Source organism: Neolamprologus brichardi, chromosome 17 (genome assembly GCF_056152115.1).
Source record: "Neolamprologus brichardi isolate AB-2024 chromosome 17, ASM5615211v1, whole genome shotgun sequence".
NCBI classification, from domain to species: Eukaryota; Metazoa; Chordata; class Actinopteri; order Cichliformes; family Cichlidae; genus Neolamprologus; species Neolamprologus brichardi.
In genome coordinates, this window is record NC_142120.1 from 21,094,458 (window position 1) to 21,106,511 (window position 12,054).

At 40.5% G+C, this 12,054-nt stretch overlaps 1 protein-coding gene across 2 annotated transcripts in view; it reads left to right on the top strand.

Annotated features, from left to right (window-relative positions):
- LOC102788275 (thyrotropin-releasing hormone-degrading ectoenzyme-like) overlaps positions 1 to 12,054 on the top strand; it is a 267,187-nt gene that overhangs the window by 146,163 nt on the left and 108,970 nt on the right. The window lies entirely within an intron of this gene.

Sequence of the window (12,054 nt, forward strand, 5' to 3'; positions counted from 1 at the left end):
CAGACAGTGTCACCACCCAGAAACGGATCACCATGTACCCCAACCAGAAGCCTTGGATGAACCGGGATGTTCGTCTCCTCCTGAAGGCCCGCAACACTGCCTTTAGGTCAGGAGATGCACACGCCTACAGTACAGCCAGGGCTAATCTAAAGAAGGGCATCAAAAAAGCCAAACACCACTACAAAAAGAAGGTAGAAGAACACTTCTCCAACTCCAACCCCCGACGCATGTGGCAAGGACTCCAGACCATTACAGACTACAGGACCACCAAACCCTCCCCCGCATCCTCTGATGTCTCCTTCCTCAACAAGCTCAACAACTTTTATGCTCGTTTTGAGCGAGGGAATCCAACAACCACAACCAAAACAGACATGACGCCAGACCACCAACCTCTGACTCTCTCCCCCACCGATGTAGGAGCGGTGCTGAGCAGGATCAATGTCCATAAGGCTGCAGGTCCTGATGGCATCCCCGGGCGTGTTCTCAGAGCGTGTTCTGGGGAGCTTGCAGGAGTGCTCGCAGACATATTCAACCTGTCCTTGGCCCACGCTGTGGTACCGGCCTGCTTCAAATCCACCTCCATCGTCCCGATACCCAAAAACTCCAACCCATCTTGCCTCAATGACTACCGCCCAGTAGCACTCACCCCCATCATCACTAAGTGCTTAGAGCAGCTGGTCCTAGCACACTTCAAATCCTGTCTCCCCCCCACCCTGGACCCCCACCAATTCGCATACCGCCAGAACAGGAGCACAGAGGATGCAGTCTCCATCGCACTGCACTCTGTCCTCTCACACCTGGACAACAACAACACCTACGCCAGAATGCTGTTTATAGACTTCAGTTCAGCATTCAATACAATCCACCCCTCACAACTCATCAGAAAACTGACAGACCTGGGCATCAGTCCCCTCATCTGCAAATGGTTACTGGACTTCCTGACCAACCGCCCCCAACATGTCCGGCTGGATAACCACTGCTCATCTACAATCACAATGAACACCGGTGTACCACAAGGCTGTGTGATGAGCCCTTTCCTCTACTCCCTCTTCACCCACGACTGCAGACCTGCTGATGGTTCCAACACCATCATTAAGTTTGCAGATGACACCACGGTGATTGGCCTCATCAGTGACAACGATGAGGCCGCCTACAGGGAGGAGGTGGATCGTCTGGCTGAGTGGTGCGACAGAAACAACCTGCTGCTTAACACAGAGAAGACCAAGGAGCTCATCGTGGACTACAGGAGGAATGCTGACCCACATCCACCCATCCACATTAAGGGGACGGCTGTGGAGCGTGTGAGCAGCTTCAAGTTCCTGGGAGTCCACATCTCCGAGGATCTCATCTGGACGACCAACTGCTCCAAGCTGGTCAAGAAGGCTCACCAGCGCCTCTTCTTCTTGAGGACTCTGAGGAAAAACCACCTGTCCTCAGACATCCTGGTGAACTTCTATCGCTGCACCATCGAGAGCATCCTGACCAACTGTATAACAGTCTGGTATGGGAACTGCTCTGCCTCGGACCGGAAGGCGTTGCAGAGGGTCGTGAAAACTGCCCAGCGCATCGCCGGAGCACCACTTCCTGCCATAAAGGACATCTACAGGAAGCGGTGTCTGAAAAGGGCTGGGAAAATCATCAAAGACCCCAGTCACCCATCACATGGACTCTTCACCCTCCTGCCCTCTGGGAGGCGCTACAGGAGCCTCCGGACTAAGACCACCAGGTACCGGAACAGCTTCTTCCCCACAGCTGTCAGACTCCTGAACTCTGCCTCCTGACATCTGACCCACGTTAAACTCATGGACTGGACATACACACACCCACAACCACCTACACACACACACAATGGACAACCGTACCCTCAAACACACAATAATAACATGGACTGAACCACCATTCACAATCACTAGCACTTTATATAGCCTCTGTAGAAATTATCCACATATCTCACTTATCTTAACTGCACTACTGTATAGTTCTGTGTAAATAATCATACGATAATTTTTAATCCTACAATCCTACAACTGTTTATAACTTGCATAGTTCACATTTCTGTATAACTGTATATCTCAGATTTCTGTATAGTTTTTATTTTCATATTTATATCCTGTTCATAGCCTGTACATAGCTGTACATAGCTTGTACTCACTACAGCCTGTACATACTTATAGTTATAGAATATTCCTAACATACTTCATACCATGTACATTATAACATACCATAATAGACCCATTTCTGTAACATACTTACATATCTATATTATTGCTAATATATATTGTAATATATCTATATCACTAAAGCACTTCTGGATGGATGCAAACTGCATTTCGTTGCCCTGTACCTGTGCATGTGCAATGACAATAAAGTTGAATTCTATTCTATTCTATTCTATTCTATTCTATTCAGTCTATCACACTATGGGCAACTTTGTGTTACCGGTTTATAGCAGTGGTCATCTCGAGGCTGTTATGCATTGCAAAGATCCTCCAACATTACTGAAAGAAAACCAGTAATCATTGTTATTCAATCATCAGAATCAGAATACTTTATCAATACCTGAGGAAGTTATGCAGTTACATTTCTCAGCTCACTGGATATATACCAGACTTTTCTACCCACATAGCAAAATTGGTATGGCCCAGATCTGGCCCACACAATGTGCTTACACGTGGCCCACACAATGACGGCCCTTTGGTGGGCCAGATCTGGTTTGCCAGAGGTGGCCCACACATGGGCCAGCACAAGGCCAGTTGCAGACACACTGGTGGTCCTGTGGTGGCCCACATCAGGTTTGCCAGAGGTCATCTACACAAAGGGCCATTATTCTTTGCGGTATGTGTGCCATGTGTAAGTTGTGTGCAGCCACGGGCCAGTTGCAGACACACTCCTGGCCCTGTGCTGGCCCAGAACAGTTTCAGCTCTGGCCCCAGATGTCAGCCTAATGTGCACCTTAATCAAGCCATGTAATAACAACATGTGCCGGAACATAATAGTGCAAAAGTAACAAAATGAAACTCTGTTCAGACAGTGAATGGACTGATTCTTATATAGCGCTTTTCTACTCTCGCAGATCACTCAAAGTGCTCTATACACACTTTCTCTAAACTGAGTGCTTCCTAACTACATTCATACATTCTTGACATGCAGACTGGAGAAGCCAGGGATCGAACCACTAACCGTCCGATCAGTAGGTGACCCGCTATACCTCCTGAGCTACAGCCACCCAGTGGTAAACATGAGTAAACCCTCACTAGGTTTTGGATAAAGTGTAAAGTCACAAACCTGTCAAACCTGCATTTGAAACGTTGGCTACCATAGCAGTATAGTATTGCAACATGGCATTTGGGTCTTCTAACTAAAATAGGAAAATAGGAACATAAACAGTGCTATCATTGCCAGACCTGGCCCACATCTGGTTGACATACACCCTGCCATGACACCAGTCAATCAAAAGTGCCAGCTTGATGCCAGATCTGGGCCAGACCTGTTGTCTATGAGCCTGGGCCACATAAACCAAACCATAATCGGGCCAGATGTGGCATGCCATCACATAAACAGTGCCATCTATGCCAGGCCTGGCCCATATCTGGATGACATACCACTTACCATGCCAGAAGTCAGCCAGCAGTGCCGGCTTGACACCAGATCTGGGCCAAACCTGTCTGCTATGTGGGGAGTCATTATCAACTCTATGGATTGTTTTATTGGCTACTTACAACTGAAGCCCTTTTAGTAACTCTATAGCTTTACTATAGATACAGACATCTTTTGCTCTACATTGTTAGTGACCTTTCAGATCCCGGACTCTTAAACCTTCAGAGGTCTAACTCACCATAAACAAAACTGTATGTTCTGGAAAAAAGCCAAAATAGGCTTTTTGGGGGAAAAAAAATATAAATCATTTTTATATCAGTTAAAGGTTTTATTTTCTTTGTTGCCTGATGGCCAACACTTGAGAGAGCAGTTTAATAAAGCTCAGACTGCTGGAGCCTCTTTGGTGCACTAGGGTTAGGGCTGTCACCACTGATGACACAAACCTCATCAAATTCAAATTCAAATTTTATTTCTCACATACACAATCATGCACAGTACAATATGCAGTGAAATCCTTGTTGCTGTGCAATGCCCAACAATAAAACTACAGTAAAATATTTACAGAAAAAAGGAATAAAGCTACATAATAGATATAAAATGAACATCGAAGTAAGGTCTAAAAGATGTACAAAATAAATTAAGAATTTAACCTAAGAAGGAAAGTCTGAACTAAGAATTAAAGTTAAAATAAATTTGTGCAAATAAACAAATTTAAGAAATTATAAAAATTGTGCAAATAAACAGTGTGGAAAGTAGCAGTTTACAGTGGAATAACGAGTTACTGAGGCATAGTACTGAGGTATTGTTATTAGAGTGCATGTGCAGTGTTGTGATGTATGAGAGAGTCCAGTCCTACAGTCCTGCACCTGGTTCAGAGACTGAATAACCTGACGGAAGAAGCTCCTCATTCTCTCTGTTTTGGCCTTAACCCACTCAGGCTCAAATTAAACTTTTTGTTGCTAATGCACAACCAAGTCCTGCAGTGGTACTTCTTAGTAAAACTCATAAAGTATGTATGTGGGGTAATCAGGTTGTTAGTTTTTAACTGTTGCAAATCGGCAACGCCTGCCTCGAGAGGGTTAAGGGAGCAGAAGCGCTTCCCAGACCTCAACAGTGAGAAGAGTTCATTGTTGGGATAGGAGAGATCCTTAATAATCTTCCTGGCTTTTGTCTTGCACCTCTTAGTGTAGACAGACTGCAAGTCGGGAAGCTCAGAGTGAATGATGTGTTTGGCCGAGTACACCACTCTTTGAAGAGCTTGTCTGTCTTGTTTGGTGCTGTTCCCATACCAGGTGCAGATGTTTCCCGTCAGGATGCTCTTGATGGTGCAGGAGTAAAAGTTCTTAAGCACCCTCAGCGGCAGATAGAAGTCTTCTGAGGAAGAAGAGACATTTGCATTTGCATTACTCTAACACCCCCTTCACATGATGGAATAGGGACAACTCATTATCAGTCAAAATTTAAGGCCAATTTAAGAGGCGTCATCTATACTTTTTTTGTGTAGTATTCCAGCAAATGAAGTCACATGAACTTAACATAGTATATCCAGTGAATGAGCTCTTCTCTAGATTAAAGTAGTTCAACTTCAACAGATTGAGTTTATGAACTTGAAATGATAAAAGTATTAAAACTTATCTATGATTTGCCAGGGGTTGGCTTCATCAGGTGGGGACCTCCAGCCTGCAGGATCTTGTTTATGAATGACTGAAGAAGGGACCATGAGATTGGAGCATCTTTTATGACAGAGCATAGGGTAAAAGCGAAGTTGGTGACTTAGTCTACAATCTCCTTTACTACCCTCACCTATGGTCACAAGCTCTGTGTAGTGACCAAAACAATAAGATTATAGATATAGGTTTCCTTCAAAGAGTGGCTGGGCTCTCTGGGGTGAGAAGTTCAGTCTTTTGGAAGGGTCTTTGAGTAAAGCCACCTCTTCTCCACATTGAAAGGAGGCAGTTCAGGTGGTCTGGGCGTCTGACTAGGATACATGATGGATGCCTCTGATTGTGGTGTTTTGGGCATGTCTTACCAGAAGGAGGCCCCAGGACAGACCAGGATTCACTGACAAGATTATAACTCTCAGCTGGTTTGGGAATGACTCTGTGTTCCCCTGGATGAGGTGGAAGAGGTGGCTGGGATGGGAGGGAAGACAGGGATTCTCAGCTTCTCCTTCTGGTTTTGTGTGCATCACCAGCTGTGGGACTTCAGTGTGTGTTTGTTTCTCCTAGGTCCCAGCACACTACAGAATAACAGAAGTTCATTAGTAAATGCAAAGGTGGTGTGCCAATCACCTGGCACTGCTAGAAGTAAAAAAAATAATAGTCTCATGATTCTTTGTGTTTGTAATTTCAGAACTGTTCCTTACTTAAACATGCCACATGGAAATGATGAATTCAAACAAGGATGAACAGCTATAGTGTAAACAACTCAGTATAAGTACACCAAAACAATGTATCACAGTTAAATGAAATAACATTGCTGTATTTACAGTGCGAGGCTGAGTATGAATTTTATTGAGGAGCAGAGAACAGCTTGTTATCTTCCAATGATCACAATAAAAAAAAATTGGAGGCTTCTAATCCATGAAGTTCACATTTTTGAGTAAGATCTTCTTGATGCTGTTGAGCTTTATACATCTAAGAGAGCTGAGCTGTAACTGTCTGAAGTATCATTATATGCTGTAGTCTTAAGATTTAATGTAAAGTACGTGTTTTTGTGAACATGACCTGAAGTAATCCATGAATCTATATCTACCTCCAGTACACTGGATGAATAATATTTCACAGGTAATTAAATGCCTGAAATTGATGTCCTCTTTATTGGAGTGGCAGCAGAAGTATTAGAATATCTCAAAACCATAAAATTTGGATGAAGTGTGTCCAAACTGAACTGTTCATGTAATATGGGGTGATTTTGATGATGAAAATAAAGGGCTCCGCTATAAATATTGTGGTGCCTCTGCCTGATGGAGAAACGCCTTCCTTCCATTTAATTTCCTTCAGGATATGGCCTCATACCGACATTTCTCTGTGCTCAGTCTTGATGAACGCTGCCTTCAGGCTGCTGCTGGTGTGAAGCAAAGAAACAGGATGAATAACAATGTTAAGCTGTAATATGTGATGTGTACAGTATATTAAGTCATAAATATTATTGGACATGTCATAAAAAATGTAGGACTGATGTTTTTTTTCTTTTGTTTTGGTATTTTTTCACTTTTTTGTCTTTTTTGTGCATCTTTCTTCATCTGGTTTGTTAGTTTAGAGGAGCAAGTGAGAAGAAAGGAAAATGATAAAGTAGTGTTTTGTCTGCAGCTTTGCACTCCATTTCATCCTGAAGCCATTTATCTCTCTCAAACGCATGCAAATATACAGAGAGACTTACAAAAGAAGAGAGAAAGTTGTCTGAAGCTTTCAATAATCAGCTGGTTGAGTCAGAAAGAGTTTAATTGGAAAATAGACTTTTAGTGGAAGGTTTAGCTGTTATTGACCTGTTATGCGCAAAGAATAAACGTCTAATTCTAATCATAGTGCATAATTTGCCTTTTTAAAAGAAAATAATTATCTTTCCAGACTGTACCGGAGTATGAGAAGGTACATATTATTACAAAGAGTGAAGTATTTCTGGAATTATGCTGGAAATAAACACTTTGTCCTTTTTGTCAAAATCAAATTCCCCACCTAAAACTCACAATAAAACACCACCATGAAACTTTAGCATGCCTGTCCATGAACTCTGTCTACACAATCAGGAAGTGACCGCCCAAACTTGGACAGGACAGGAGGATATAAGGCCCCTCAATTTTTTTTTAATCTATATTATTAAATCATCATGTTGCCTAGCAATCGCCTGCCAACGGGTGGACCGATAGATTTCAGGAAAAGTGAATGTGTGTGATGTGTAGTGCGTGACAGTGACGCTACATGTATATGTACAGTTTTACACTGTTGACAAGTGCTTGCTCATAGGGGGTCATCTGATTGTTTCATCTGTATTATTGTAGGTAGATCTTTATCTTATCTTTATCTTTGGAGTAGGTGTAGAGAGGACATCTACTAATCAGAAGGTTAGATTCCTTACTGCTCTGTCCAAATGGCAAATATCTTTAGGCAAGATATTAGCCCCTAGTTGCTCTTCAATGTTTCCATGTATAAATGTGTTTGAATGCTAAATAGAAAGCGCTTCGACATAGAAATAGTGGCTGTATGAATGGATGTGAATTGGTGAATGAGCTATGTTGTATAAACATTTCATGCTCGCTGGACTCAGTCACACCTAGGTCAGCAGAACTTTACACACCAGGCTGCTATACTAGCTAAGTTAACCCCAAGTGGGGGACCAAGTGTATGGCCATTGTATTTTTCTCAGCATGAACAAAGTTTTAAAGATGGTGTTATTTAAAAAGTCAGGTGATCACCAAAGTTATTGTCCATATCTTCATAAAAAGTTTCATTTCAATCTATCCAGGTGCGTTCAAGGCATTTCAATCAAAACTACTTAATCGCACAGAGTTTTAGCAGCAGTCAGTAATCAAAGTCAGGCTGATGTATTCACTGGAAAACATGATTGTTGGTACTGTTGTGGCTGAGCTACTTTCTAATATTGCAGGTCTTTATCTTACAGTACAAATTGTTTTGAGATAACTGTTGTGAACTGTTCCCATATAAATAAAAATTATGTTGCATGAAATGCAGGAAAATGATGAAGGTAACTGATATGCTGACCTAGTGTTGCATTATAGTCACCACAGTGACAGGAAAGGTGAAAAGCTTTGAGGAATTTTAAAGCTTTTTTGTAACTTTCAGATATAACTCCAATCAGATGTTGGGGGACAGATAGTCTAGTCTATTATTTGCAGCTTATCTACGCAGGTTGCCACAAAATCCTTATAATTTCTTATAACTTTGCCTATAGAACGGTCTCCCTGTGAGTGCCAGCAGTACATTTTGTCATACGTCCACCGCCTGTTCTGTTCTCCTACACAGTGTTCAGGGAAAGATTCAGCTTCTGTCACTCTGGATTTGATGTTTGATGCATGTTTTGTTTTGGAAGTGAAGCAAATAAATATTTGAATCATTTTTCAAACCTCTATTAAATATGGTCTGCATCTATTTTTTTAAAAATATGTTACATAAGAGAAACAGTGTAAGCTCACAATCTGAACAGGGCCTAAGTCGTTGCCCTCACATGTATAGGAGTACAAGTTTGTGTGTCTGCGGGAGTGTGTGTTTGAGGATGTATTGTACCCATCTGTCAGATTAGCCTCCTCTGCTGCTGTCATGTTTTTATGTCGACCTCTATCAGCCACAATAGAAGGATTTGAGGACTTAAAGAGGGAAATTTAATAAAATATGCATCATATTTTATATTCTAGTCAAAATCTGATAAATGTGTTTAATTTCAGATTTGTGTGGGTTTTTGTTTTTGTTACATCTACACTCAGCTGAGTTTCTTGTCAAACTGCTGTGTGGCTCTGTAGCGCTGTACTGTATGGTTTCTCTGCATATTCGTGATCATTTTTTACATGGAATAGATGATGAAAATTGTGTTGGTGGTCTTGATGTCTTGTTAGATATGTGCTGTTGCTGCTGACATGTTCAGAGTGCACATGCTGCATGCTGCTGTTGTTCTCAGGTGAACAGATGGACCACATGTGGTTGTTTTCCCCTTTCAGCTGAGGGGATGACAGATGGAATCAAACAGAAAATAATTTCAGACACTGAGAAGAATACAGCTCATCTTTAACGGTGCAGAGGTAGTAGTCTAAACTGAGATGTCCAGAACAAAAGCATATTTAAAGTGTCAAAGGCCTCCCCAGACAACATGGCAATTTTTTATGGTTACATGCTCTATCCTAGTCTACTGTTTGGGAAAACTCCTACAAAACCTTTAAGTATCCTCCACAGAGTTAAAAGCTCCACATACTTTGCTGTCTTTTGATTTTTTAAAAAGAATATTTAAAGTGTCAAAGTCTTCCAACGAGTGATTTTGAAAAAAGAAAAAGAAAAAATGTGATTTCTAGAATATTTTTCCCTATATGAAGCAACTATTGTATGGTTTGCCAAGCCATAACAATGCTGTTTTAATCCATTTCCATGGATTTTCACATAACAATAATCTAATATGTTAAATCTAGATGTATTTTGAGTCTTCATTAGCACCCTGTTGGGAGTCTTCCTCTTGTCCAATCATTCAGATAATCCTGGTATTGAGCACAACATCAGACTGAAGGGTTTAAATACACAGATTATTTGAGGCAATATTGTCTTTTTGTACATAGTCTACAATGTAAACGATCTATTGAACCAATTGCTGAGTTAAAGAGTATTAATAATGTGTACTGGTCATTGTAGAACACAGGGGCGATTTTAGCCCATTTTTGGGGGTGCTTCAGCACCCCCAAAATGAATCAAAGCACCCCCAAAGATTTCTTACTTTTTTTGACAATATTTGTTGTTTGTGTGACACACTACTAAAAATATAAAAAGCATACAGTACTGTACTTGTTTGAGACGTAACATTTTAACAACAAAAGTATAGATAACCCCCCCCTCCCAAAATGGTTTGTTCCAGCTCTCTCCTGCTCTGGCTCTAGCGCTCTTTCTGCCAGAGCGATAGTGGCTGAGACACAGCGGAGCGGAGGTGTGAGTGCCTGGCTTAAAACAGGACATATTAGCTGCATTTAACCTTCAGTTACTCTTTATATAGTTAGGTAGGAGTCAGACCATGTTTCTTTTTAACTGAAAAACTTTACACCCAGGTAACCTGCAGTGTTGAAAACGTGTTTTTCCGACAATGTTTGCTACCCTACAATCCGTCCTGCTCTGTAGTAAATTCAGCGACATTTCACCGTCCTGTTCCTCCCATTGAAATGTATACAGCCTATTTAAAAATCTAAAACTTTAAATTTTCCGTAACCTAAAGTTGTTACCACGTCCTGTTTTAAATGGATACTAACTAGCTAACTGACTGAATGCCCATTAACCTTATAACTCCTGTTGTGTGTGTGTGTGTGTGCGTACAGAGAGACAGCCAGGTTCATAATGGATATGAGGAAGTTTTTTCAAAAAAAAGGAGCCACATTCAGGTAAAAGTGTAAAATCAAATGATCCGTCAATCAAGAATAATGTTGGATCAGTGTTTCAATATTTATATCTTTTATTAGATGTTCATGTGGTTTGGTTATTTGCCTTTTGGTTGAAAGTACACTGAGAGAGGACTTTTTTATTAGTGATCTTAATAGTATTTTTTCATATTAATTTAATTTTCATCTAATTTAATACAATCTATTTGTGTATGATTGTCAGTCCAAAGAGGGAGAGAGGAAAGAGGGGAATGTGAGGAGAAAGGGCAACTTCAGGAAGAACCAGGTAAGAAAACAGACAGGGAACAGTGACAGGCACAACAGAAACTCACACAATCTGGAAGTTGTGTCCTCCCTATATTAAAGCTGCTATACAGAATCTGCAAAACAAACTGGGTTGAAACATTTTGACCCTCTTTAACAACATTCCAACATAACATTATAATTGATTGGGGAGATTAAAATTAATAATATATTTTTATGTGGTTCAGCCACAACTCTTCTAAAACCTCAGCAAGTAATAGGTAGGCCAACTTTTGGACCGTTAAGTTGTCTGTATGACTGCCGCAGTACGTACATCACATTTGCACACTATCAGAAAGTGCCAAACAGCCCTGGTGGAGTGAGGAGCTGTAAAGAGAAGCAGAGTGCTCTGTTTATATTCTAAAAATGTTTTAAGCTTGTTTCAAAGATTACAGCGACTTTAAATGTTTTCCAAAAGCACACATACACTTCTCAGTGTTTCTCAAACTTTTTACAGTGTGTACCACCTGATAAAATGTCAAGCTCTCCTAAGTACCACTATGAAAGCATGAAACTCATAAATCTTACAACAGAAAATTAGTATTATTAAATTAGTAAAAATAGTATCTGCATACATTGTATACATTCTACCACAGGCAAAGTTGCCTCCATTTTTATAGTTTTTATTAATATTATGTAATAATTTATTTGTAACAATTTATTCTGTTTCGGGAGTGTTTTTTATGTATCTGTATTATATTATACATACACATTAAATGTGAATCTCTGTCCAAAAAATGCACTCAGTTTACTTCTTACTCACTATGAGCATCATTCATTATTCTCACCCAGTAATTAAGGTTAGGATATGTATTTTTTTTATTCCAATCCATTCTTCTTTTGCAGCATTTAAATAACCTTGATCAGATTTGATGGTTTTGTTACAGACTTTTCAAAAAAGTGTTTTGCTTTTCTTTCACAAATGTGGGGATTAAATTGTGTTAAAATGTACAAAACAGTGATGTCATGTTTTGTGACGAGGACCCAGGCACAGAGAGACTTGATGAATTTAAGAATCTTATGATTTAATAAAGAAATTTGCAGACTTACACAGAGATGGTAAAATTATGATG